Source organism: Balaenoptera ricei, chromosome 18, assembly GCF_028023285.1.
Source record: "Balaenoptera ricei isolate mBalRic1 chromosome 18, mBalRic1.hap2, whole genome shotgun sequence".
NCBI classification, from domain to species: Eukaryota; Metazoa; Chordata; class Mammalia; order Artiodactyla; family Balaenopteridae; genus Balaenoptera; species Balaenoptera ricei.
In genome coordinates this window covers 6,838,225-6,865,455 of record NC_082656.1, presented here as the reverse complement: position 1 = coordinate 6,865,455, position 27,231 = coordinate 6,838,225, and the positions used below count along the sequence as shown (strand labels likewise).

Sequence of the window (27,231 nt, the reverse complement as noted above, 5' to 3'; positions counted from 1 at the left end):
GCCTCAGGCTGCAGCGCAGGCCCGATGGGTGAGGGTCCACGACAGGGTCTCCGTACACGTTCCCACGGAGGCTGACGACCGGCCCCGAGAACAGAGCGGTCCCCACGCTGGGCCACATCGCAGGCTCCGGAGTCAGCGCCAGGGGGTGTCTGCTCATTGAGCCTGGGGAGATGGACCAGGCAGAACCCTTAGGCCAGGGTGACATCACACATGGCCCTCCTTCAGATAAACAGGCCGCTCTGGCTCCCAGGTCCTGTCCCAGGCAGGTGTGCAGCCGTCCCAGGGCACGGGAAGGCTGGGGACCCTCAGCTGCTTTACGCCCATCGGTCCCAGCTGTTCTCAGCGTCCCCTGCATCCAAGGGCGACATCCCATTGAACCACCCGCAGGGAGCCTTCCTGGAGCTCCACTGTGCTCTCACTTTTAATCAAGGGTGGATGTCAAAAATGGCCAGTTGGAAACAACTTCTGCCTGTTTCTTTGTATGTGCCTTACACGTGCGCCCCAGAGGCCATAGGTGCTACTTTAAAAAAGAAACAAAGCACAGAAGCAGATTGTCTTTGGGTCGGGAATGACTCCAGACTTACCCTATTTCCATCTTCTTGACCTCTTCAAGCACTGGTTCCATCTTTTGTACACACACACACACACACACACCCTTGGGCCCAGCCTCACGGGGCTTGGAGACCCAGCACTGGCCTGTTCCTTCTGACTCTGGCCTGGCATCTCCTTGGTGTCCAGGTGTCCAGGCCCTGCTTCTAGTAAATGCCACTCACCTCACAACATTGCCCACAGCTGAACCCACACCAGCAAGGCCCCGCTTTCCAAGGGGGAGATTAGACAGTTCCTGAATGGTGGAAGGCCTTAGACATCATTACACTGACCCCATAATGACAAAAGATCTTCTTCTTTTTTTTAACATCTTTATTGGAGTAGAATTGCTTTACAATGGTGTGTTAGTTTCTGCTGTATAACAAAGTGAATCAGCTATACGTATACATATATCCCCATATCTCTTCCCTCTTGCATCTCCCTCCCTCCCACCCTCCCTATCCCACCCCTCTAGGTGGTCACAAAGCACCGAGCTGATCTCCCTGTGCTATGCGGCTGTTTCCCACTAGCTATCTATTTTACATTTGGTAGTGTATATATGTCCGTGCCACTCTCTCACTTCGTCCCAGCTTACCCTTCCCCCTCCCCATGTCCTCAAGTCCATCCTCTACGTCTGCGTCTTTATTCCTGTCCTGCCCCTAGGTTCTTCAGAACCTTTTTTTTTTTTTTTTTTTTTTTGACAAAAGATCTTTGTAGCAAATTTCTCAAAAAGTTTCTTCATCTTGATGAATTGCTTTGACCTATTTATCGGACGAGAGCTCGGCAACATGTTCCTTGGTTGTCTGAAAACTCTTAGCTCTGTTTTACACCTACTCATAGCCCTTTATAACCCTTAGCCTTCTTTTCTGTTTACTGTCTACACAGCTGCCCAGCCTTGACGTAACCTCTGTTGGTAACGTGGAAAAACACAAGCCCAAGAGTCAGACAGATGTGCTTTTAATCCCAGCCCCCCATAAACCAGTCTAATGGGTGTGGGCACATCGTTTAACTCCTCTGACATCCATTGCTCCAGGTGAAATAGAGGTACAATCCCCGGTGTCCCAGTGGCTTGATGAGTGTTGAGATTTAATGAGCTAATATCTGCCCAGAACTCACACATGTAAGTGCTCAAAAGATGTGAACCCCCTTTCCTTTTCCTTTTTTTTTTTTAACCGACCCATCCCAGCTGTTTTTTTGCTTCTGGGTGCATTGGGAGGCAAGGCACCCATACTGAACAAAGAAATAAGCATGAAGATTGCAGCTTCGTGGATCCTGGCCCCCAGCTGCTAGGACACCTGAATTTTAAGCAACAGGACACTCAGAACCTAGCACTTGACGGGAGAGGGTATGTGCGTGAGCTGCCAATGCAAATTGGTTCTCTCAGTTCCCCAAAACTGCTGTGGGGATCCCCAAAACCAGCTCCCAAGTAAGAAATGTAGCTGTAGCTGTAAATAGTCGAGAATGGTCTCCAAGATCGTAAACAAATGTGAAAGCCAGAAACACAACATCACCGTACAATTTGTGCCTGGCCCAGGGACAGCTGCTGAGCTGGTTAAAATATGTGCCTGCAAATAAGTTTGTGCTGGTGAGCTTGGGTCGTAAAGCTCTTCTCACGTGAGCCCTTATTTTGGGTGTGCGTTACTCTAGGCAAATGACAGCCTCAGCAGCACTCAAAGAATATTTGATTCGTCGGAGAGAGACTGAGGCACCCTGTGCAGTGCAAGAAACAGGCCTCCTGCCCGTCACTGACGAGCCCGTGCGGCCTTGTCAGGAGGGGAGAGCACAAAAGGGACAAGAAACCAAAGAGAAGCAAATCAACAAGTATTTATAGGAAGGGGACCCGCATGGCCCAGCGATGCCTATTGTCTGGGTACACTTTTTTTTCTTTTCTTCTTTTTTTTTTTCTTTTTTAAAATGAATTGACATGTTTTTATTTATTTATTTATTTATTTATTTATTTTTGGCTGTGTTGGGTCTTCGTTTCTGTGCGAGGGCTTTCTCCAGTTGCGGCAAGTGGGGGCCACTCTTCATCGCGGTGCGCGGGCCTCTCACCATCGCGGCCTCTCCTGTTGCGGAGCACAGGCTCCAGATGCACAGGCTCAGCAGTTGTGGCTCACGGGCCTAGTTGCTCCGCGGCATGTGGGATCTTCCCAGACCAGGGCTCGAACCCATGTCCCCTGCATTAGCAGGCAGATTCTCAACCACTGCGCCACCAGGGAAGCCCTCTTTTCTTCTTTTTAAAAAAATGTTATTGAAGTATAGTTGATTTACAATGCTGTGTTAACTTATGCTGTACGGGGTACACTATTTTTTTTTTTGGCTTGGCATGCAGGATCCTAGTTCCCGGGCCGGGGATTGAACCCACACCCTAGGCAGTGAAAGCTCCGAGTCCTAACCACTGGACTGCCAGGGAATTCCCCTGGGTACACTTTTAATAAGGCTCCTTTTCACTGTGTTTATTGATACTCACTTTATCAGCTTCCTAGTGCTGCCATAACATAGTACCACGAACTGGGTGCCTTAAATACAGAGATTACCTCACGGTTCTGGAGGCTAGAAGTCCAAGTTCAAGCCATCAGCGGGGTTGGCTGGAGGGAGAATCTGTTCCATGCCTCCGGCCCAGATGTCCTGTGGCTTGTAACAGAGTCCCAATGTCTGTCCTTATCTTCGCAAGGTGTCTGTATGTCCATGTCTAAACTTCTCTTTTCATAAGGGCACCAGTTATATTGTGTCAGGGACCCACCTAACCTACTCCAGTAGGACCTCATCTGAACCAGTTACATCTGTAATGACCCTGTTCCCAAAAAAGGTCACATTTTGAGGGATCGGCAGTTAGGGCTTCAACACACAAATTTGTGGGGGACACAATTCAAACCATAACACCTGCTAGGGGGCACCTTCGCTAGATGCCGAGGAATGGAAAGACGTGTGGATACACAGTCTTTGCTTGATTAACCCACAGTCCAGACTGGGACACGTACAGTATTCTGCAAGCTGGGTACAGTCGAGGAGGGCGATGGAAACACGAGTCAAGCTCCATGGGAGCAGGAAGGAAGGAGCCTCAGAGGAATGACCTTCGAGTACTGGGTACAACCTTTCAACTGCGTCCTAGTGAAGATGAAGGCGATATTACCAGATTGTCAAAGCCACCTTCAGTGTGTCTGTAGCCTTTCTATAGTGTAAAACCATGTAGTTGTTAAAACTAACATACTGTGGCACGTAAGCCGCCTGCTCTAGAATTTAAAATGAAAATACTGAAAGTTTCGAATGGTCAGTCATGGTAAGACTATAATTTTAGTTTAAATTGTTTAGAAAATGTATCCAATTAAGTCTGTAATCAGTGTTCAAATGGTCATGAAAAATTATTGTCCAAGTGGGGTTCATTAAAATTGTGTTGTGTTTAAGGCAGGCGGCATCTATTCCCATAAAATAAAATAAAATCATAAAAATACCGTGTTGTGGCTGAATTGTGTCCATCCCCAAATTCCTATGTTGAAGTCCTAACCCCCAGGACCTCAGAGTGTGACTGTACACACACAGGGTCTTCAAAGAGGTGATTAAAGCTAAAATGAAGTTTTTAGGTTGGGGCCCTAATCCAAGATGACTGCTGTCCTTATAAGAAGAGGGATTAGGACACACAGGGAGAGATGTCTGGGATTCGCACACACACAGAGAAGAGGCCACATGAAGACAAATGGAGAAGGCGACTGCAAACAGGGCGGGGGGGGGGGCCAGGAAACCAGCCCTACGGACACCTTGACCTTGGACTTCCTGCCTCCAGAACTGTGGGAAAATAAAATACATCTCTGTTGTTTAAACGTCCCAGTCTCTGGTATTTTGTTGTAGCAGCCCTAACAAACTAATACATACTGTTAGTAGTTTAGAGTCCTCAGCGTTTTGTTTGTTTGTTTGCCTTTTGGCATTTGGTTTTGTTTTGCTCCTTAATTTTTTTTCTTAATTTATTTTATTTATTTCTTTGGTTGCGCTGGGTCTTACTTGAAGCAGGCAGGCTCCTTAGTTGTGGCTCGCCGGTTCCTTTAGTTGCAGTACATGTGCTCCTTAGTTGTGGCATGCCAACTCCCAGTTGTGGCATGCATGTGGGATCTAGTTCCCTGACCAGGGATCGAACCCCGGCCCCCTGCATTGGGAGCTCAGAGTCTCAACCACTGCGTCACCAGGGAAGTCCCACTCCTTAAAGTTTAACTTCAAAATGATATACATGTACATCTCCTTTCTACCCCATCCTCATCTCCCCGCCACCCCACCCTCATCTCCTCTCCCCATGTAGCCCTTGTTATAATTTGGTGTGAGTGTATACGTCTAGAGGATTCTTTTTATAAATAGTATGGTATTGTACATATTATTTTGCAACTTTTTTTCACTTAGTTATATGGCTTTGAGATCTTTCTATATTTTAACATTTTCCTTATTGACATACTTTTAAACTGTTTCCAGTGTTTGCTAGTAAAGTCTTTATTTAAAAAACTAGCTCTTTAGGTCTAGTTGGCTGTTTAAATAGCCTAGTTTCTTTAAACTTGTACAGGGAATAAGAATGGTTATTCTTGAATAAACTGTCATGTCTTTGAAAAAGGCAAAAAGAACCAGAGTCCTCAGTCTCTTAAGAATTCAGCAGAGCCATACTGCTTAAAGTGATGGCTTCAATGAAAAAAAAAACGAAAACAAAAAAACCCTCCAATAGGACAATGTACATTTTTCAACACATAGAACTTACACCCAAACCGGAAAGGATATCTGATTTCTTAGCGCTAAATTGCTTAAAACGTCAACTGAATGTTTCCCGTAAGGCCTGGTGGGATTCTACTTTAGCTGCAACTCTGGGAATATACGAGGCCTGGTGACCATTTGCATTTTATTGTGACTTGGTATGGATCCGAATTATTTTGAGTTAAAATCAACCCTCAGGCTAAGAAAAGCTGATATAATTTATTTTAGACATTGAACGACATAGCAGATGTGACAGCCCCTCCAATCTGCCATTACCTTTGAGAGATTTAACTGTGTTTCACAATACTTTTGGTGCATATAATTGTTTTATTCTATTTCCAAAAGATTTTTACTTTGCCTATAGCCATGAATGCTTTGTCAATTATTATTTGTACATTTTACCCATTCAGTTTAGCAGCAAATAGCTTTTATTTGAAGCCCCAAACAAAAGCAAACACAATAATCTGAAAGGATGCGTGCGGATTAAATATCTCTGGGGCTACCTGACAGCCATTGGGCTGCACATGCGTGTGCGCGCCACCCTTTGAAAGAAAATCTATGAATTTTATTTAAAAATCAATTTGAGGCAAACAGTGTACAGAATGTCCTACTGTAAGTTGACGTTAAGTACCTATTAGGTTATAGTTAGAATAACCAACTTTAACTAAATAATAGTGATAATTTAAAGATAATTTGTTCAGATATTACAGTACCAATTAAAATGTGAGCTTTGTAAAGTCTGAACATAAAAAGCAATAAAAGTTTTTATTTTAAATTGTCATCAACACTCCCATACCTCCCTCCAAAGCTCCATCACGCCCTCAGAGATGATGGGTCCCCCATGAAGCTGCAGTAGAGAACAGTGGAGTTAGGTCTCTCTGAAAACCTTAACCAGTAGAGTAATAATAGTGGTGGTATTAACAGCAATAGCAGGAGTACTTATTATCCAACTTAGTTAATGAAACATCTGCAATTAAAGTTTTACTGGATTTAGAGTATTTACAGGAATTGGAACTTGAGGAAAGCCTCTGTAGATGTTCTCATACACTGAGTTCTATTCTCTCGTCTTAGTGGATTAACTCTTCTTGGAGGCAAGAGCCAGAAAGAGAATAAATACCTTTCTCCTGTTTACGCTCGGCTAGGAGCATGCGCAGAAGGTAGGGTGCCCCTGAATGGTCCCCTGCTCACTTGCCGGGACCACTTTTCACCCTCTGCAGCCCTGGGCTTGGTTCTGAAATTCCATCCCAGTTCTAGCACAACACAAAGCTACTTTGACCCTTCACCTCTTTCTCTTAGAAAGGTTGGAGCTGAGTTCTTGCAAAAGCACAATTTTTGGTGGTTTATGCCCTGAGGTCTGGAAGCAGAGCAGAAAAGGCTTTGGTGTCAGGCCCGCCTGGGCTCAGCTCTTGGTTCCTACACTCACTAGCTGTGAAATCTTGGAGAAATTACTTAACTTCTTTAAGCCCTAGTGTCCTCAACTGAAACACAGTACTAGTGCTACCCACACCATGGGGTTACTGTAGTGATTAACAGACATATAGCATGTGTCCTGTGACAGTTAAACCTCTTCGCTGGGTGAGTAACCACATGACCTCAGTTTGGATCTGGCACACCAGCTAAGTCAACATCAGAGCAGGTAGGCTATGAACACCTTGATCGCCAAATCTGAGCAAAGTCAAACTCCCCATCAACATGAAGCATCATATAATAGACAGGGAACCCTGATGGCTGACCAGTCTCCCCATCCAATGCCTTCGGCTTCTGGGGTCAAGCAAGGCTAGGATGGCAGTACTGGGACGAAACAGCAATGTGGTCACATCAGCATGTCTTTACATTTATTGTAAAGTATTGGTGTTAAATTTTATGGATATTTTTATGAGTGTGAAATTTACCAAATTTTTTAAAAAACAGTGAAAACAAATATTTACACATCAGAGAAATTATAAACATATTACAAATACTAAGAAAAACATTTATAATGGTTGTATTTTATCATTCAAACATAAAGTTTTTAGACAACCTTAGTAAAAGTGAAGTGTTTGAAAAATAAGCAAAAACTACGTAAATGAAGAACATTTAATCGTAAGTAATGAAAAATAAAAGAAGATTATTTGATCTTTTTATCAGAGCCCAATCCCCCAAAAAAATGTGGTTCAATGGTATTGTTGTTGAAGGGCAAACTTATTTTTATTGAAAATTTTGCAGTTACTAAAAAGCTCTTTTTCCTTTTTTTTTTGAAAAGAATTGTGAGGAGGTAATTATGAGCTAATGTCAAATATCTCCTTAGACTTCATCTTCAAATAATCTTATCTCCTGTTTGATGATGCTGAAGAATTCTTTTTAAATAACTTTTTTTTTTTTTTCTAGCGGGGAGAAGGTGGTCAGAGTCTGAATGTTTTTATTGACAGCACGTTGTAGTTTGTTCCAAAAAAAATGCATCTCAGTGTTACCTTCACCCTTTCTGCTTCATCGCATATCGAGATTCCAATGCAGTTTCCATATTAACTTCAAAGATACTCTGTTTATATCTTACTTACTAGGAGACTTTTTGAATTGGAGTGAGAAATAGTCTTGTCATAGAAATTCTCCTCCTCTGGTGTCTTCTGAAGGAATGTAGCTTTGTTCTATTTGAAAATTAATGCAGCATGGAATTCTCTGAGTACATCTTACTCAGACATAACATGATCCCAATTCCAGATTATTTAAATATTTTCCCCAAAAGTTTCACCAACAAAAATATCTACAGTTCAGTAGTCAAAACGAGAACCCTGACTCACAGGGCATTAGTTATCACCAGTGCTGTTTTTATGCATTCCTTCAAACACCATTGCTTGAGCACATATGACCTGTCAGGTCTTCTGCTAGGCACTGAGGAAAAATGGAGAACGTGGCAGATGTTATTATCCCTGTCCTTGGGGTGCTCATGGTCTAATGTGAGATGCAATAAACAAATAAATAATTGCAAATGCTGATCTGATTTGGAGGGGAATAAGTGAGTACTAGAGCAGAGTATAGGGTAATCTGCCAAGGTCTTTTGCAGGAGGTGACATTTAAGCTGAGTCATAAATGATAACATAATGACGAAAAAAGATAACAACAGGGCTTCCCTGGTGGCGCAGTGGTTGAGAGTCTGCCTGCCAATGCAGGGGACACGGGTTCAAGCCCTGGTCTGGGAAGATCCCACATGCCGCGGAGCAACTGGGCCCGTGAGCCACAGTTACTGAGCCTGCGCGTCTGGAGCCTGTGCTCCGCAACAAGAGAGGCCGCGATGGTGAGAGGCCCGCGCACCGCGATGAAGAGTGGCCCCCACTTGCCGCAACTGGAGAAAGCCCTCGCACAGAAACGAAGACTCAACACAGTCATAAATAAATAAATAAAAGAACGTGAATTTCTTTAAAAAAAAAAAAAAAAAAGAATCCAAATTTGAACCTTAACTTAAATTAAAAAAAAAAAAAAAAAGATAACAACAAACAAGCCATAGAGGGAAGCGGTCCAGGCAGAGGAAAGAGTGAGTAGAAAGGTCCTAGGGCAGGAAAGAGCTTTGTGTATTCCAAGAATTTAGGGATATCCTGTGTGCCTTGGCCGAGTGAGAGAGCAGGAGACAGGCGTGGATGAGGGTGTACAGTGAAGAGGAGCTAAAATAGGCAGAACCTAGTGGGACTTGGAGAAGATATTGGCCTTTATCTTTAGGGCAATGGAACGTCATTGAAGGATTTTAAGTAGGGAGGTGACATAATCGTCCTTTCAAAGAATGCTCTATGGAAAACTGGTTGGATGAGACTGGTTAGGAGGCTGCTTGGTCAACCACGTGAGATATGATGGTGGCGTTGACCCAGATGATTGTGGTGGAGACCAAGAGAGACAAGCTTATGGCAGATATATTTGAGGTTCAGCCAAATGAACGTGCTATTGGGTTCTAGAGCAGAGAGTGGAAATGCAAGGAATCGAGGATGGAACCCAGTAACCAGGGGGCGATAGTGATGAGGCAGGGGTGATGGCGCCTCTTACTAAGAGTGGGAGAGGATCAGACTCGGACTGAGGGAGGCGCTTCTAGGGCTCTGTTTTGTATGTTAAGACTGAGATGCCCGGGGCACCCCTAAGCGGGAATGTTATTGATGGACCTGCTTAACGGGAGAACACAGAGACTAGAAGAGGGCCCAGGGCCAAGCCTTGAGCAACTCCCACAACTAGGGGACAAGAGGAGGAGGAGAAGCTGGCAGAAGAGCACAAAAGAGAGGCCAGTGCAGGAGAAGACAGCAAGGACGGGGCGTATCAGAGATGCCCAGGGAACAGTGTCCGGTAGAGCAACAGAAGGACCAGAAAGTCCACTGGAGTGGGCAGTATGGAGGCTGTGGGTAATCTAGCCATGCACAGTTCCAGGGCAGAGACGGGTGGCTGGAAGCTCCACTGGTGAGGAAGTGGACACAGCTCTTGTAGACAGCTCTGCTGAAAGCTTTCCCTTTTCGCCAAGCAGGGGAGTCCAGAACGGGGCCCCGCACCATGGGGCAAGAAGACAATCACTTTGCCCATTAAGCACGCTCAAGCCCTCAGCCCAGACACCTTTTCCAAACAGAAGAACCTCTTCTTCCAGCTGCACCCCCACCATCCTCATAGTTGTCCAGCTGAGTGTGGGATGGGAAGGGACCGCTCGCTTTGGGCCTCTATGGGGGACATCTGCTCCTTTTGTTGCCTAGGTGTCCTCGCGTCCCTCTGCTAACAAGCCCCACACCCTCCATCCACGCCTTTTCCACTTGGGCTCACTCACAGCGAGTTTCTGTCCCTTACAACCAAGCCACCCTGACTGATACACCCTTTCTTCTGAAACGGTTCAAGGCCAGCTTTTCTTGACCTTTTCCCTTAGCCAACAATGAGGTAAGACGTGAAAGAGTCTAAGAAACACTGGAGGGTAGGAAATTAAGGAGAATTTGGAAGAATGCAATTGTTCTCACAACATTTTGATTTTTCAAATTTTGTTAAACTAACCACATTATGGGAAATTGCCAATGGAGGAATATTGATTTTTCCAAAGCAGAGTGGTGCTTTAGGAAGAGATTACATGGCTTTTATTGAAATCGCAGAATCGCTTTATTTTGTACGTGCCCTCTGTAATGGCCTGGGGGTGGGGGAAGAATGTGTAATAAAAGTAAGAAAAGGAATAGAAGGAATTTCATTAAGGGTAGGACGCTAGAACATGAAGATTCCAGCTCTTACATAACTGAAGAAGGGTAGAAATTGAATATCGGGAACAAAAGGAAATAAGTAAAGTGAAATAAGATGCAGCAGATCTGATTCTCGCACCACCAGCCAGTTAAACTCTCCTTTGCAGATCAGACATCTTTTCTCTATTTGCTGCAAAGCTTCAAAGCTACAGGCTGGCATCAGGCCATTAGAGTAATTCAAACCACACAGATGACACTTCCTGGAGTCCAGCTTCTAACCACATCCCTCTCTCCCCTCATCTGCCCAGGTCCTGGCACCAAAAATTTAAAAAGATGGGAAAAGAGAATATTCTTTCCTTTCCCTTTCGATGCTCTCTGTGCCTCTCAACAATGTCATACAGTTCCCAGCTTTCCCCAGATCCCCCCTTTCCTACTGCTTCCAGGCAGTTACAAGCCAGGGGAGTCTGGGTGGACCCAGAAGAACGCATGTCTATTCTCTAAAAGCCCCTGTGGGAAGTTCCCACTATCCTATGGGGGTAAAAACGCAGTCTGTTTGGTTCATTCTCTATTTCCAGTGCCCCCGGGGCCAGGCACGTGATTGACAATAGTATTTCTTTAATGAGTAAATGGATGAATGAGTGAGTTTTCCAAGAGGATATATTCAAATGCTAAACATCTCATATCCATGTGCTTCCAATTACCTCTAAAGAAGTTTCCCTGGTTTGTTTTTGTATCCTTGTGCTTTGGGGGAAAAACTCAAAGCAGCGAAATGACTTTTTGCTGGATCCTGAAGCGTAAAAGTAAAAGGATGGGATCTTGGCAAATCTGTGAAGCTGATGACGCCTTCGCTAGCTTGACTCGCTCTCAGGGTCCCTCTCACGGTCTGTCTCCCTCCCCACCTCTCCATTTCTCTTCTTTCCTCATCTTCCTTCTCCCCCTGATCTCCAGGGCTCAGCTGTGAATTCTGCTGCCTAAAATATAGCTCGTGAGGACTGAACTCTCCTAGAATTATTGGAATTTTAGTAAAAGTTTCTTGAAAACCAGCACAAAGGAATAACCCTAACTGGTAAAATTTCCTGGAGGTGGGACCAGGTGATTTAGGAGGACTTAATTTTTCTATTTCAAATTATCCCCAAATAGGCAGCTATATATATTCTGACCATTCATCAGGCTGTGTCTGCTCCTTGATACTCTGATGGACCAATTTGGATTAGGACCCAGAGTTGCACGATTGCCTTTAACCAGTAACTACCATCCCTGCATCCATCCATTTATCCATCTATCTCATTCATTCATTCATCCATTCACTGAAGAATGAAAATAATGAATTCCCTGGTGGTCCAGTGCTAAGGACTCCGAGCTTCCACTGCAGGGGGAGCCCCGGTTCGACCCCTGGTCGGGGAACTAAGATCCCGCAAGCCGTATGGCACGACCAAAAAAGAATGAAAATAGTGATGAAAACGACAACTACATGCCAGTTCTCTCACAGCTTACAGACTCGGGGACAGAGAGATGGCAACCAAATAATCCAGCAAGTGAAAGAAATTCCTGAAATTAAAGGAGTGGGGCTATGGGAGTTCGTCACAGGGACTGGGGGTGTCTAGAGGGGCTTCCCAGAGGAAGGAGGACTCAGTGGGGGAGCAGCGTGGCTCTTCCAAGGTACAGAAAGCAGGCTGGAGGGGCTGGAGTGGACGATTAGCTGGAGAGGAAGGCCGAAGCCAGACCATTTAGGCTCTTTGGGCCATGTTTAAGATTTTCTTCTTTATGTTAAGATCAGCAGGAAGCTACTGAGTAGTCTTAAGTGGAGACGGACAGTGACGTTATCATGCATTGAAATATGTTTCAGATACGTTCATGTCTTCCTGTGCTTTTCTTTTCTGCGCTCCTAAATCAGCACGGCTCTTCCTGGGGAGGAGTGAAACCGCGCTTTCCCGGGTGGCAAAGACCAACACGGGGTCGAGGTTTGGCCATTGGCTTCCAGTCCAGAGATAACAGCTGTGAGAGCCAGAGCTCTGATTTGTAAGAGCAGAGCGTCCAGTGAACCAAAAGGCAAAGTCCCGAAGAGACCAGGGGGGTGAAGTTCATCCAAAGTGAGTAGATCATACCCTGGACTGTATGGGGGCGGGGTGGGTGGGGATCGTGAGCACGAGGCCAGAAGGACCGGCCAGCCTGTAGGAACCATGCAGAGAGAAGGGCATGGAGGGACTGCCCAACCTCTGCCCCAGGAGCGCCAGAGGGCCGGGTGGGACCGTAGCCCACGTGGCAGCCCGTCTACACCCGGGAAGGCACGCTGCCAGGAGGCGGCCTGGGCTGAGGGGTCATCTTTCTCACAGCCCGCTCTCCCCACATCATGAGCCCAGCCAGGGTGACATCAACCTTTGTTCAGCCCACGCAGACTGTCGCCCTCGGTTCAACGGCTCGTGACACATGTAAGTTCTCCCCCCAAGAGAATGTAAATTGGTGCAGCCACTATGGAGAACAGTATGGAGGTTCCTCAGAAAACGAAAAATAGAGTTGCCATATGAGTCTGTAATCCCACTCCTGGGCATATATCTGGAGAAAACTCTAATTCAAAAAGACACATGCACTCCAGTGTTCACTGCAGCACCATTCACAATAGCCAAGACATGGAAGCAACCTAAATGTCCATCGACAGATGAATGGATAAAGAAGATGTGGCACATATATACAATGGAATATTACTCAGCCATAAAAAAGAATGCAATAATGCCATTTGTAGCAACATGGATGGACCTAGAGATTATCATACGAAGTGAAATAAGTCAGACAAAGACAAAAACCATACTGTATCACTTATATGTGGAATCTAAAATATGACACAAATGAACTTACCTATGAATCAGAAACAGACTCACAGACATAGAGAACAGACTTGTGGTTGCCAAGGGGGAGGGGGGTGGGGGAGGGATGGAGTGGGAGTTTGGGCTTCACAGATGCAAACTATTATATACAGGATGGAAACACAACAAGGTCCTACTGTGGAGCACAGGGAACTATATCCAACATCCTGTTATAAACCATAATGGAAAAGACTGTGAAAAAGAATGTGTGTGTATATATATATATATATATATATATATATATATATATATATACACACACACACATATATATGTATAACTGAATCACTTTGCTGTACAGAAGAAATTAACACAACATTGTAAATCAACTATACTTCAATAAAATAAATTTTAAAGACGTTCTCCCCCCAAGAGATAATGGTGAAGTAGTAACCTGGATATGCCCCAGTGGGGAACAGTGGCCCCGTGGATAAGGAAACCCCCCGTTATCTGTAAATGAACGAGAATAAAAGAATCGCCTGGGACAAGAAAGTGGAGAGACCCATCCCTCTTTAAAATGAGATTGGAGGGAACTCCCTGGCGGTCCAGTGGTTAGGACAAGGCACTTTCACTACCGTGGGCCCAGGTTTGATCCCTGGTCAGGGAATTAAGATCCCGCAAGCCGCAAGGCGTGACCAAAAGCAAACAAACAAGCAAATAAATAAATAAATAAGATTGGCCTTTTTCAAAGGGCGTCTGGCTGCAGGGTGGAGAGCTGTATGCCAAGGGGCCAGAGCAGAGGTGTGGGACCAGGCGGGAGGCTTTGCAGTGGTCCAGGCAAAGTGGCCATAGCTTGGGCTAAGATAATGGTGGCCCTGGAGCTGGAGAGATGTGATGAGATTCCAGAGATATTACTGAGATAAATTGACAAGACTAAATGGAGGAGCAGATATGTAAGTACAAGATAATTATACTAATTAGGTTTCCACTGTAGTATAACCGACAGTTACAGTGGTTTCCACTGTAATGTTGGATAACAAACAACCCCAAATTCTCCGTGGTTACAATACTCATTTCTTTTTCTTGTTATAGGTCTGCAGGTTGGTTGGGGGCGTTTCTGCTTCGGGTTGTAGGTAATCCATGTATTTCTCATTCTAGAATCTGCAGTTTCCTGGGGGCAAGCTCTTCCACGGCGGATGGCAGACGGGCAAGAGGCCAAGCCAAAACACAGAAGCACATTTCAAGCCTCTGGCTGGACACAGCCTAATAAGTGCCTGCTCATATAGCATCAGCCCCAGGATGCCAAATGGCAAAGCCCAAAGACAGTGGGCCAGGGAATCAGACTCTGCCCAGGGAAGCCACGGCAAGGATGAATTGGGAACGATTAGTGCTATCTATCTTAGGAGCCAGGGATGGCGCCTAGGTTTCTGGCTTGCACAGCTGGAGAGATTGTGGTGCCCTTCACCGAGAAAGGAAATACCAGAAGTGGAACAAATTTGAGAGAGATCATGAGTTCAGTCTTGGATATTTGGTTCTGAGATGTCTTTGAGTACCAAAGTGGCAGGGGCTATAGAGAAGTCCGCCCTGGAGGTGTGTTTCTGGGAGATGTAGCAAAGACTAGCTGGAACCTGCTGTCCATCCACTTACTCCTTCTTCTTTAGTTTTAGAACATCTAATTTTTAGCTGGCCATACATTTCCAAACCTCCCTTGAGCCAGGGTGGTCACCTGACTAAATTTTAACCAATGAAATATAAGCAGTGCCAGGTATGACTTCTGTCAAGTATCCTTAAAGGAAAGGGTGTGTCCTTCCTCCTGACTTATTCCTGCCTGCTGACAGAAATGTGGTTGTGATGGCTGGAACCCAAGAAGTCATCTTGGACCATGAGGTAAAAGTCCTAGGTTGAGGATGGCAGAGCGACAAGAAGACTAGATCCCTGAAAAGAAATACTTTTATAGCATTTAGGCTACTGATACTTGGAGTTTTCTCTCATCTATAGTCAAACCCAATCCTAACTGTTACAAGAGTCATGAGAGCAAAGAAGTACTGGAAGTCGTTTGAGTTCAGAGTCAAGTTTCCAAGACAAGGGTTAGGAGAGCCCAGGGCTGAGCTTGAGGAGCTCCGACGTGGAACAGCCAAGTAGAGGATGCTACATCCGTAGAGAGACAGGAAAGAAGCAGGCAGGGAGGTAGAAGAAAAAGGAGAATGGGGTGTCTTGGACACGGCATGGAAGGAAGAGAGTATCTCAGGGAGGAAAGCATCGTCAAAAGTTGGAATCAAGCTGCCAAGTGAGATGACGGCAGAGGGCATGAGTTAAGTTCGGCCCATGACAAGGACACGGGGGTAGCATGGTCTTTGAGCCCCAGAAAGTGCCCTCTGGAAGACTTAGGAAGAAAACAAAACTCTATTATGGTTATTCAAACCTAATTCCTGACAATTTTCCGAATAGCCTTAAACCACTCTCCATCCTGAGCACACTCCTAGAGGCTTGAAGAGGAGAACGACCTGGGTGCAGCCTCCAGTAGAAGCTGCCAGGACTGATGGAGAGAAGCAGATGAGCCTGGACATCACTTTTTGCCCTTAAACTTCAGCTCTCTCCCCCCACCCCACTGCCTCTGCCCACCCCCAGGCCTTCTAACAACCTGCGCCTCTCCGGCCTCTCCCTCACCCCACTCCCACTCGGCTTCTCATTATTTTCTTGTGAAAGGGCTAATAACCTCACTTTCTTGCTCAGAATTCTTCCAGGAATCCCTACTGACTATGTTTTAAAGTTAAAATTCCTTAACCAGGCACACTGATCTTTCACAGTCTAACCCTGACCTTTTTCTCTGGTCTCACATCCTCGACGTTAGCCCCCCAGCAACATCTGCCTGCGATCACATGAAAGACCCCCGTGTGCACCGCTCATCTGTGACCAGTCAACCCACAGCACAGTGAAAGATAAGAAAATATTGCTGTTTTAAGGCACTACGTTTTCGGGTGGTGTGCTACACAGCGACAGATAACCAGAATGGAAATTGGTACCAGGAATGCGGTGTTGACGTTTAAAAACGTAAACCGTACGGCATTGGCTTTAAGCCTGTGCCACGGCTTAAAAGAGTTTCAGGAAGATCGTTATCGGGCCTGTAAAAGCAGCGAGGAAATTGTTACTGGAAGCTGGAGGAAAAAAAATCCGTGTGATGTAGTGGTGGAGAGTTTAGCAAAGCTGTCACCTGTTCAACTGTGACAAATGTGGAAATGTGGAAAATAAAACCATCCACAGCTAATGGATAGCGGATTTGGCTAAGGAAGTTTTGGGCAGAAGGTTGAAAGTGTCAACTGATTTCTTTCAGCAGATAAGGGACAGATAAAGAGAAATGAACTAGAAGAATTTTTCAGTTTTCAAACATAATTTATAGAATATACAAAGAAGCCAGGATTTTCTGGGTTCAAAATTAAACTGCTTCACACTTCCAGCCTTTCCAGAAGGCAAATTATTCTCAGAGTAAGACGGCCTTAAGGTAAAAGTTCCTCTCGGACTTGCCTGGTGGCCCAGTGGTTAGGAATCCGCCTGCCAATGCAGGGGACACGGGTTCGAGCCCTGGTCCGGGAAGATCCCACATGTCTCGGAGCAACTAAGCCCGTGCGCCACAACTACTGAGCCTGCGCTCTAGAGCCCGCGAGCCACGACTACTGAGCCCGTGTGCCACAACTACTGAAGCCCATGAGCCTAGAGCCCATGCTCTGCAACAAAAGCCACCACAATGAGAAGCCCGCGCACCGCAACGAAGAGTAGCCCCCGCTCGCCGCAACTAGAGAAAGCCTGCGCGCAGCAACGAAGACCCAATGCAGCCATAAATAAATAAATTTAAAAAAAAAAAAGGGTCCTCTCAAGGATGTGGTTCTCTTTTACGATTTCAGGAATATTTAATGGCATGTCTCCAAGACCTCTCAGCTGGTCAAAAGACTTCTAAGACTCTTAAGGGTGTTATCCTATAGCATCCTAAATCTAATCCCAAGCCGGACAGGGCCCCATCTCAAAATATTTGTGAGTGTGACTTTTATAAATTCCTCATGATTCCGGGGAAACCCATACCATGTTTATAAGGTTTGAATTGATGGCTGCGTCATCAGTTTGAACTTAAAGGGGTGGAGATGGTTCAAAAACGAAAAGAAGCCTCTGGACCTCCAAGCTGATGTGGGCAGGAAGCAGGCTATCGAAGCTATTCAGCAGCAAACAAGAGCCCTTTCTTGCAGCAGACGAAGGATGCTTCAGAGGCCAGCCAATAACTGTGGAGAATAACCCCCCGAGGGCAGGGCTGTGACCTAAAGTAGCTGGGTCCTGCCCAGCTGAGAAATCCAGGATGCTGGCTTTCTCTTTAATGTTGCCCGGATAGGAACAGGGTGGGAAGCCGTGGGCAACAAACTTGATAACGGGTGCCATGCCTTAGCTCTTAACTCTTCCCACGTTCCTCCAAATGGCCGTCTGCCCTGCAGGACCATTCTGCTGGGCTGTCACATGTCCTCAGCCCTCACCCTGTGGGCCCTGGGGTGGCACCCGTCACACTGTGTAAGCCGCGTGTGTCTGTTGGTCTGTCTCCCCAACACGGTGACTAGCTCTGTGAAGACAGGCTTGCTCTCAGCGTCGTTTCTGAAACCGGTGGCCGGAATTCCACTGCCATATGCGGTCCTGGAGACGTGGTGTGGATCTGAGAAGCACTGGGGCTCGTTTCCTGTGTCGACCGGGTGCTTTCCTTAGGGTCCCTTTTTCTCCAGGGTCTGAGGTCCGGGTCTCTTGGCAAATGCGAACGTCTTTCCTCCTCTTGCAGAAGCCACCGGAGGAAAGTTGTATTTCTCTGGGTCTCTGCATACAAGGCTCTGCTTATTTTTGGGACTCGAATAGTCACAGACATTAGAATATCTGGTCCCAGCCTGCGTCTGTCCTCAGCCAATGACCTTCAGGGAACTGTCACACTCCATGGGAAACTTCAGCAGAAACTTCTATACAGCAGCACACACACACCACTGCCTTCAACTGAATGATACTGTCACCAGCTCCCATGCCCACAACGTGCAGGGACCTGGTGAGGCTGCCCCCAAACACATATTCAAACTCATCTTCTCTTTTCCCACCTTCAGCATCACAGTCGTTACCTTTCTGGGTTGTTATTTTGTTATTTGAATTTCTGACTGCCCTCTAACATAAGCTCTGTAAGGACAGTGTCTTGTCATTTTTGTCTTCCCGGAGCTCAGGCACTCTGGAAACATTTGCTGAATGAATGAGTTTATAAAGGAAGCAGAGTGATATGGTGAAAAAAAAAAGCGCAGGGTATTTACTCGGGTGATCTGAGGGCCAGCTCTGTCATGCACAACCTATGTGACACTGGGCAAATCCGTTTTCTCACTATAAAGTGAGGCTAACACGGCCTGGTCTGTCTCCCAGAGCTATTGTATGGAACAGGTGAGATCTACGAAAGAGTTCTTTCTCAGCACTGAAGTCTGAATAAATACGCATTATTGTCATGGTGAAAATCTGGAAACCTTCTGTGGGCAGATGGTCAAACAACATGTGGTCCATCCACACCGAAGGACACTACTCGGCAATGAAAGTGAATCCAGTGTCTACAAACAGCAACTTGGATGGAACTCAAGGGAATTGTGCTGAGTGAAGAAAGTCAATCCCAACTACCCTATGATCGCATTGACTTAACGTGATTGAAATGATAAAACAGAGAGCAGATTCGGAATTTCCAGGGGCTAAGGAGTGAGTGGGGAGCTATGAAAGGGCAACGTGAAGGATCCTTGTCATGGCAGAAATGCTCTGTATCTTGTCCGCATCAATGTCAATTTTCTGGTGGTGATTTGGAAAATCGTTTTTCAAGATGGTATCACTGGGGAAAACTGAGTAATCTCTCTGTATGATTTCTTGCAATGGCATGTGAATTTACAGTCATCTCAAAATTAAAATTCTAAGAAGATGCATTAAAGTTATATGGTTGGATCAGAAGTGTATAAAATAACAACTTATGTTCATCGATGGCTCACATCGTGCCAGTTTATCTTATTCTCGTACTGTACCATTGCTATCCTATTTTACAGATGATAAAACTGGGCACAGGAAATATTAAGGCCACAAAAATAGTATGTCGTGTTGCTGGGGTTCGGAGCCCAGAGACACCACACCACAGTCACCTCAGCTAAGGACAACATGGCGCTCTCGGCATTTGAACCGAACACGGCTTAACCCTCAAACCACCTCTAGGTATATTTAATTAAGTGCAAAGACCACCAGCAATAAGGCTCATTCAAAAGTCATTGTTCAGGATTTCCCTGGGGGAAGATGAACAAGCTCTGGGGGTGGGTGGTGGTTATATTTGTACATATCTGAGGATATAGTAAAAACCACACACAGAATTGTATACTTTAAGCAAGTGAATTTCAACGGTATGTGAATTATATATCAATCCAAAAAAATCCCCCTCCCTCCAAAAAAAAGTTCTTGTGGTCTGGAAGTAAGGACTTGGCCTCTGACGGTAATGGCGGTGGTAAGGAAATTCTAAGAACGAATGAACTTATTAAGTAAAAGTGGTCCACGGCAAAGACATTAAAGATGCCGTGAGGTTCTGAGCCGGGTGACAAGGAAAAGGAGGCACTGGAGATCACAGAGATGTGCTGAATTCGAGATGACAGCATCCCATCCTAGGGACAGCTAGTATCTGAGTCAGGGGCCTGGTGTTTGGAAGAGAAGTCACAGAGCTTTGGGATCCAGAAGTAGATGATATATCTCGGGGGGACAGAATCAAGATGGAAGATCATTTAATAGGAGGAGATAGGGCGGAAGGAATTACTTTCTAGCAGAAAAATAGAGCTCAGCGTGTGAAATCGTCCGTCTCTGACAACACACTGAATTCACATTTTTCTTCTCTCCCTCAAAGGGCAAAACCAGATCCAGTGGGAAAAGAATAAGACTCAGAAGAACAGGTAAGAAAAATCATGTTTCCCTGGGGAAACACATCACCTGGTTTCTCCTATGCACCTTTGCTGTTGCATGTTTTTTGTGGTGCTGAAAGGAGACTTTGAGTACCAAAACAGGCGACTTTGGTGTTAAAAATTAATACAGTGTTCAATTTTTTTTTTAAAGTAACGCATTGTAAAACCTAGGTTTTCTCAAGCTTTTCAATCAAACTTAACAAATCTTATGATTTCACTTAGAAATCTATTTAAATTCAAGTAATTGTTTACAAAAGGACTTTAGAACTTTTGGCTAATTAAATTCCCTTGGACATTTCATAGTGCTTTTATAACGAAAATATGTTTAATTTTCTTTTTAAGCACTTTGGTTGTCTAATGAACAAAACGTTCCCAAATACTTAAACAATGCTTGCAAAATTACTAAGTTGGCCCTTATACACACGGTGAGAATTAAATTCTCTTGAGCGGGGCTGCTGGTTGCCTCTGACCACCACACAGAACCTAGCGGCCCAGGAGTGGCCTGTGATGACACACTGTTGGAGAGGGTGGGCACAAGAAGGCAGCTGCTTCCCCGTAAAAAGCAGGAGAACAGGCCTGGCTGACAGGATGTGGTACCAACCTGCCCGCGGGAGAATCCCAAGTTGTCCACACAGCTGGCCCTGCCTTAGGAAACACCTCCCATGGGGAAGGTTGCCCTCTACTGGCTTATGTGAGCCCACAGGTGGGAAGGCAGACAGATCAAGGGGGTTCGGTGTTCCAGAAAAGCCTGGCAGATTCCACATATGAGCGGTATTTTACGGCATTTGTTTTTCTCTTTCTGACTTACCTCACTCTGCATTCTGCATGATGGTCTCTAGGTCCATCCACGTCTCTGCAAATGGCTCAACTTCGTTCCTTTTTATGGCTGAGTAGTCTAGAAAAATGATACAGATGAACTTATTTGCAAAGCAGAAACAGAGACACAGATGTAGAGAACAAATGTATACATACCAAGGGGGGGGTGGGGGGGATGAGATGAATTGGGAGATTGGGATTGACATATATACACAACTATGTATAAAACAGATAACTAATGAGAACCTACGTATAGCACAGGGAACTCCCCTCAATGCTCTGTGTGGTGACCTAAATGGGAAGGAAACCCAGAAAAGAGGGGATATATGTATACGTATAGCTGATTCACTTTGTTGTACAACAGAAACTAACACAACATTGTAAAGTAACTATACTCCAATTAAAAAAAAAAACACTGGCAGGAAAGAATCCATAGTGTTTGGGTTTCCACTGTCTCCTGATGCGGCTCTGAGGGAGCTGAGCCTCTGCCTTGCACCAGGGCCCCCTGTAAACGCAGCACAGCTCCGCCATGACACTAATACCTTTGCGTCAAATCGCCTTCAAGTGATACCCACGTTGTGTGCCGGAAACCGAGCCTTGGGGATTGACTCCAAAATGGATTTTCCCTATTCCATGTTCTACTCAGTGGTAAAGAGGAAGGTTCCAGATCCTACAAGCATTTACCTAATATACCTAATATGCACGAGGCAATTTCATTTACGTTTTCTCCTCTGTTCCTCTAAAAAGCCTTGCGAGAGAGTTAATATTGTCACCATTCTGAGGCTGAGGACTCAGCAAAGAATTTTTCTTTGCAGCAGTTTCTGCATCTGACGCTGACGGGCTCGTTGACAAGCCTCCTTCCTCGCCGTCACTTCCCAGCAATGACTTCTAATCTTGATTCTAATATTGATTATAGTAACCACAGGAAACCCGTACCAAGCAAGTCTGTATCAGGACTAGATGACATTCCTTAGAACTTATGAATGCGGCCCCGGCCACAGGGAAGTGTTTGGAATCCGGTCCCTAGGGTCCTTGATTCTTTGGTAGAACAGGTGGGAGGTGGGGAGGATGCCGCCGCCGTGGACGGCCGGCTAAGGCACAGCAGCTCCAGCTCTGAGGCCAGCGCGGAAGCCGTCTCCCCGCCAGCCTGTGACGAGCACTCCATCCAACGGGTCACGCTTAATCTGACTGTCACTCAAGGGGGCTGGTAAAACTCAAGCCTGCTTTATTCTGGATGGCGTGTCAGAGCAGCAGTCTGGAAGACTGGAGGCCCGTCACAGCTCGGCCGATGGCTCCATCCTGGGCACCTACCCCCCGTCAGCCTCCAACATGCCTGCGTTCAGAGCAGGGGGCAGAGCCGGGTCCCTGCAGGCTCCCGTTGCCACTGGCTTCCCCGCCGCAGAGGAGGCCCCATCCAGGTCCACAGCGTCAGGAAACGCAGGCCTTGTGTTTCTATGGCTGGGGGCTCGGGGGCGGCTGTTTAATAAGGGGGTAGACTTGGCCGTTTATAAAACACCTTCTGAGCTGCTAGGGACGGTGCCGTTGGCTGCAGTCGCCACCCGTTCCCCCCCGCCCCCCCCGCCCCCGGAGCTCAACCATGCCATGTCCCCTCTGGCTTTGGAAATCACTCACTTGGAATTCATTTATTAATAGGAATCTGGGCTTGTGCCTTTACAAGAAAAAAAAAAAAGTATGGGCTGAGGCACATTTATCTGTTCAGACAGAAACCAGAAAAAGCAGCACTGATGGGGAGACAGGAGCCTCCGTGGGTCCCAGCTGGCGGGGCCTCGGAGGAGCGGAATGGTGTCTCTCAATTTCTAACTCGCTTTCAAATCACCTGGGGGTCTGGTGAGAAGGCAGACTCTGACTCAGAGGGGCTGGGGGCCTGAGAGCCTGCATTTCGAATATGCTCCCCCCAGGTGACGCTGACGCTGCCGGCCTCGGACCACACTTTGAGGAGGGAGCGATGGTGGGGTTGGCGGGGGGGGGACCACCATCCTCTTTAGGGTCTTCACATGCCATCTCCTCCCACAGGAAGGACCCCCCCACCTTGTGGCCCAGAGTAAGTGCTCATTAAATGACACCAAGCGGCTCATACATATAGTATAGAACGTAGTTAGTGGCAATGTCAGTCTCAATCTATAAATGAGAGCTGGTTTTGTTTGAGAAGCCTTGACCTTGGGGGTTAACCTATGGTGTTGGGACAGTCGTGGGTGACATTTGATCCCTCTCTTTTCCTCCGACGCTTGGACCCATGGCTCCTGTGGGGTGACTTGGGACAGCGTTCCTCTGCCTTTACGTTTGATGAGGGGCTCTTCACGGTGCCCATGGGCTGCACGCAGGGTGCCCCACCTGGCCCCCAGGTATGATGTGTCCCCCCTCCGCTCTAACCCTTGAGGCTCCCAACTGGACCTTCGGGCAGCATGACAGCACCTGTGTTTGGAGCTCAGCATCCTGGGGGATACAGGGAGGCCATGGTACAGCATGGCCAGATTCTGCAGCTGGCAACTCCTGCATCCAATTCACCTGCAGATTCCTGGGCCTCACCTACGACACCTAATTGAGGCCCCTGGGAGTAGGTTGGAGTCTTTCGCACACTGGGTTCTGACACTGGCTTTTCTCCCCGGGAAGCCAAGGGAGGCCTCTGTGTAAACATGGATGGCCAAGAGGTATATGCCTGTGGGCAGCTCTCCCGTCAGCAAGGAAACCCGCAGCATCGTATGTTTTTTCCCAGAGGCACAATCACCTGCTCTGCAAGCTCTCCGCTGGGCTCCAGCTAAGGAATTGGTTTCCTCCCCTGGGCATGATGACGTGAGCTTTTTCTCCTTGGAACACCATACCCATTTCATCAGCAAACCCTTTCCTGGAGCTTTAAGATGAGGTGAGAAACGATGGTCCTAGCTTAAACACGCGACACCCATAGAGAATATGACGTATCTGTATAAACAGCACCCGAATAAGCAACAAAGTGGAGAGCATGGTGCTGACAAGGAAACCCCAGCTTCCCCGGCTGGAGGGGATGGATACACAAATGCTGGGAGAAGCGGCTTGCCCTGCCCAGGAGCGGTGCGTGACCTCACTGGGGAGGAACATCGCATCGGGAAAGAAATGTACCAGGTGGTCCAGGCCAGATCTTCTGACTGTGAGAGACTGGGTGCTGTGACCAACACTTAAGATGCTTTCCATGCTCCTATGAAATCAATGCCTTTTTTCCCCCCTGCTGAGTGAATGTGGGGATTGCGCCAGAATCAGAAAGATTTCTGAGGATTTCTCCTAGAATTTCAAGGGTCTGTAAATCCTGCGGCTGGCTGGGAGCCTACTTCGATTATTTTTAATGCAGAAAAGGATGTATTTGAGCATCTGGCCTAGAAATGGACTAAATCTGTCCATAGCATAATTGGTTTGGAAAGAGCTGGAAGACAAATTGAGATTGTGGGTGTAAACAGAAGAAAAGGTGGCAGAAGGGGAGCCAGATGGATGAGCTCAGACACAAAACACACACAAACAAAAGCTGCTTGGGACACCAGAGGAGCACATGGGCATCTGGGGCCCAGAACCGGACTGGTATGAGGGTCCTCCTTGGCTGGGAAGCGTCTAGACGCAACGTCTGGCTCCAAGGACGTTCCCTGCATCTGAATAGCGGGAATCAAAACCAGCTTCCACAGGGGCTGATCCCTGGCCACACTGTGACAGGTGGCCCTCAATTGGCCTGGGTAGTGAATTCAGAACACAAACAAATCACAGAAACATCACCCGGTTCCTTAGAGAATTTAGGCTCGAGGCTGAGGCAGGGGTATGATCGGAGCCAGAGATTTGGAGAAGATGACTTCTTGGTTACTATATATAATTGTGTCTTTGTGTGTAGCGTTCCAGGGCAGCCTAAGTATATTTTGTTTGCAGCCCCGTCAGCATGGTGCAGAGCATCTTGCACGTGGGGGCACGCCTTACAGCAGCAAGGCGGGCTGAGGGGTGGGCATCGATAGTTAAAAACATCTCCTACTGAACCGTACCTCGTGCTCATGAGTCAGCAGCGACCGTGAGAAGCTGTTGTCCAAAAGGCATAACTTCTATCTCCACCCAGCAGATACTTATAATTTAAAAATAATAAGTTTTTCATTTGCTTACAAACACTGAAAACATTTTCCGAGAGCACATAAAAGAGCCTGGGAGGGACAGGCGCAGCGAGAGATGACACCAAGCCAGGTGCCTTTAACAGCCCAACAGTGAATAGTTACGCTGCCCTTTTCAGAGCTGCGACGTGTGACCCACCCAATTAAGCCTCCGAGAGGCTCGTTCTGCAGGCCCACAGTTCATGCCATCCCTTTCATGTCTGTCATGACAGCGCTGCTTTCTGCGCCTGCTTTCCTTTGCAGTTTGCACCCCGTGCAGTCAAATTTCATGCTTCCAAAATGAAAAATACAACTGCCAGTTCTCATCTCTGGGGGAAATGAGTCTTATTTCTCCCATAAGTCACGAGCATGCTTCAGCCGTGCGCAGAGCATTAGCAACTCTAGAAGTAAATTAACTTCAGTTCCTGGTGAGACCCGAGGTTGCTGAGGGTGATTTGGGAATTTTGATTTAGGGAAGGGGAGGCAGGCGGCTTCACAGTGGCTGTGAGGTGCAACCATTCTCAGCTGAAGGCAGGATGCCCACGCCTTCGCCCGGTTGACTAGCGGTGGCCCGTGTTCATGCCTGATGTCGCAGGGTAATCATCAAGAGCACCCCTCTCACTCCACAAGTGTCCCGTTTAGGTTGATAGACGATATTGTCAGTCTAATTAAATTGCAGATGAAATAAGGAGCAAAGGCTTGTTTTGTGATAGAAGCCAGGCAGACACAAAAGGCCACATATTATGTGATTCCAATAACACGAGTTATCCAAAATAGGCAAATCCACAGAGATAGAAAGTAGATTTGTAGTTGCCAGGGGCTCGGCATGTTCGGGGGGAAGTGGGGAGTGACAGCTAATGGGGGGTGACGGGTTTCTTTTTGGGGGGAGGAAAATGTTCTAAAGTTGATTGTGGTGATGGTTACAAGACTCTGAATATACTAAAACCACTGAATCATACACTTTAAATGGGTGAATTATATTACATATGAATTCATATATTATATACTGTATAATGTATGAATTCCAGGATGAATTGTATAATATATAACTCATATAATACATAAATATATGAATTGTATATATTCATATACACGAATATATGAATATTCACTGTATATATTCATATACATGAATATATGAATATATATTCATATATAACATATGAATTGTATAATATATGAATTCAAGCTGCTATATTGAAACAAAAGCTTGAAAAGAGTTAAACCGGCACGGAGGGAGGAATAAATTAGGAGATTGGGATTAACATATACACACTACTGGGCTTCCCTGGTGGCGCAGTGGTTGAGAATCTGCCTGCCAATGCAGGGGACGCGGGTTCGAGCCCTGGTCTGGGAAGATCCCACATGCCGCGGAGCGACTAGGCCCGTGAGCCACAATTACTGAGCCTGCGCTCCACAAGAGAGGCCGCGATAGTGAGAGGCCCGTGCACCGCGATGAAGAGTGGCCCCCGCCTGCCGCAACTAGAGAGAGCCCTCGCACAGAAACGAAGACCCAATACAGCCATAAATTAAAAAAAAAAAAAAAGCTTTCAAATTAAAAAGAAAAAAAATATATATATATATACACACTACTATGTATGAAATAGATAATCAACAAGAACCTATTGAATAGCACGGGGAACTCTACTCAATATTCTGTAATAACCTACACGGGAAAAGAATCTAAAAAAGAGTGGATATATGCATATGTATAACTGATCCACTTTGCTGGACACCTGAAACTAACACAACATTGTAAATCAACTATACTCTAATAAAATATTTTTTAAAAAGAGTTAAACCGCAGAAATACCGGAAGAGAAAGACAGAAAAAATCTTGGGCCCTGTGTTTCTGCCGGCGAGAAAGACTCTGTAGTAGAAAGGCTGGTCCCTCTGAGGAGAGGCTGTCTTCACTTTGAGGGGATGTGGTAACCCTTGCTGGCCTCTGGGGGGCCCCATGCCACAACGCCTGCATTTTTCTGAGACTTGCTGGAGCAAGAAAAGGAGTGTGAGTTTCCCCACGGTCACCGCTGAGAGTCAGGGTGTGCGCACTTGCCTTTAGACG

At 46.3% G+C, this 27,231-nt stretch overlaps 1 long non-coding RNA gene across 1 annotated transcript in view; it reads right to left on the bottom strand.

The window, feature by feature from the left end:
* The window catches only part of LOC132352391 (uncharacterized), an 85,636-nt gene that overhangs the window by 7,671 nt on the left and 50,734 nt on the right, over nucleotides 1–27,231 (bottom strand). The window contains exon 3 of the long non-coding RNA XR_009498703.1: nucleotides 21,050–21,136. This is a non-coding gene — a long non-coding RNA (uncharacterized LOC132352391). The remainder of the gene's footprint in view (nucleotides 1–21,049; nucleotides 21,137–27,231) is intronic.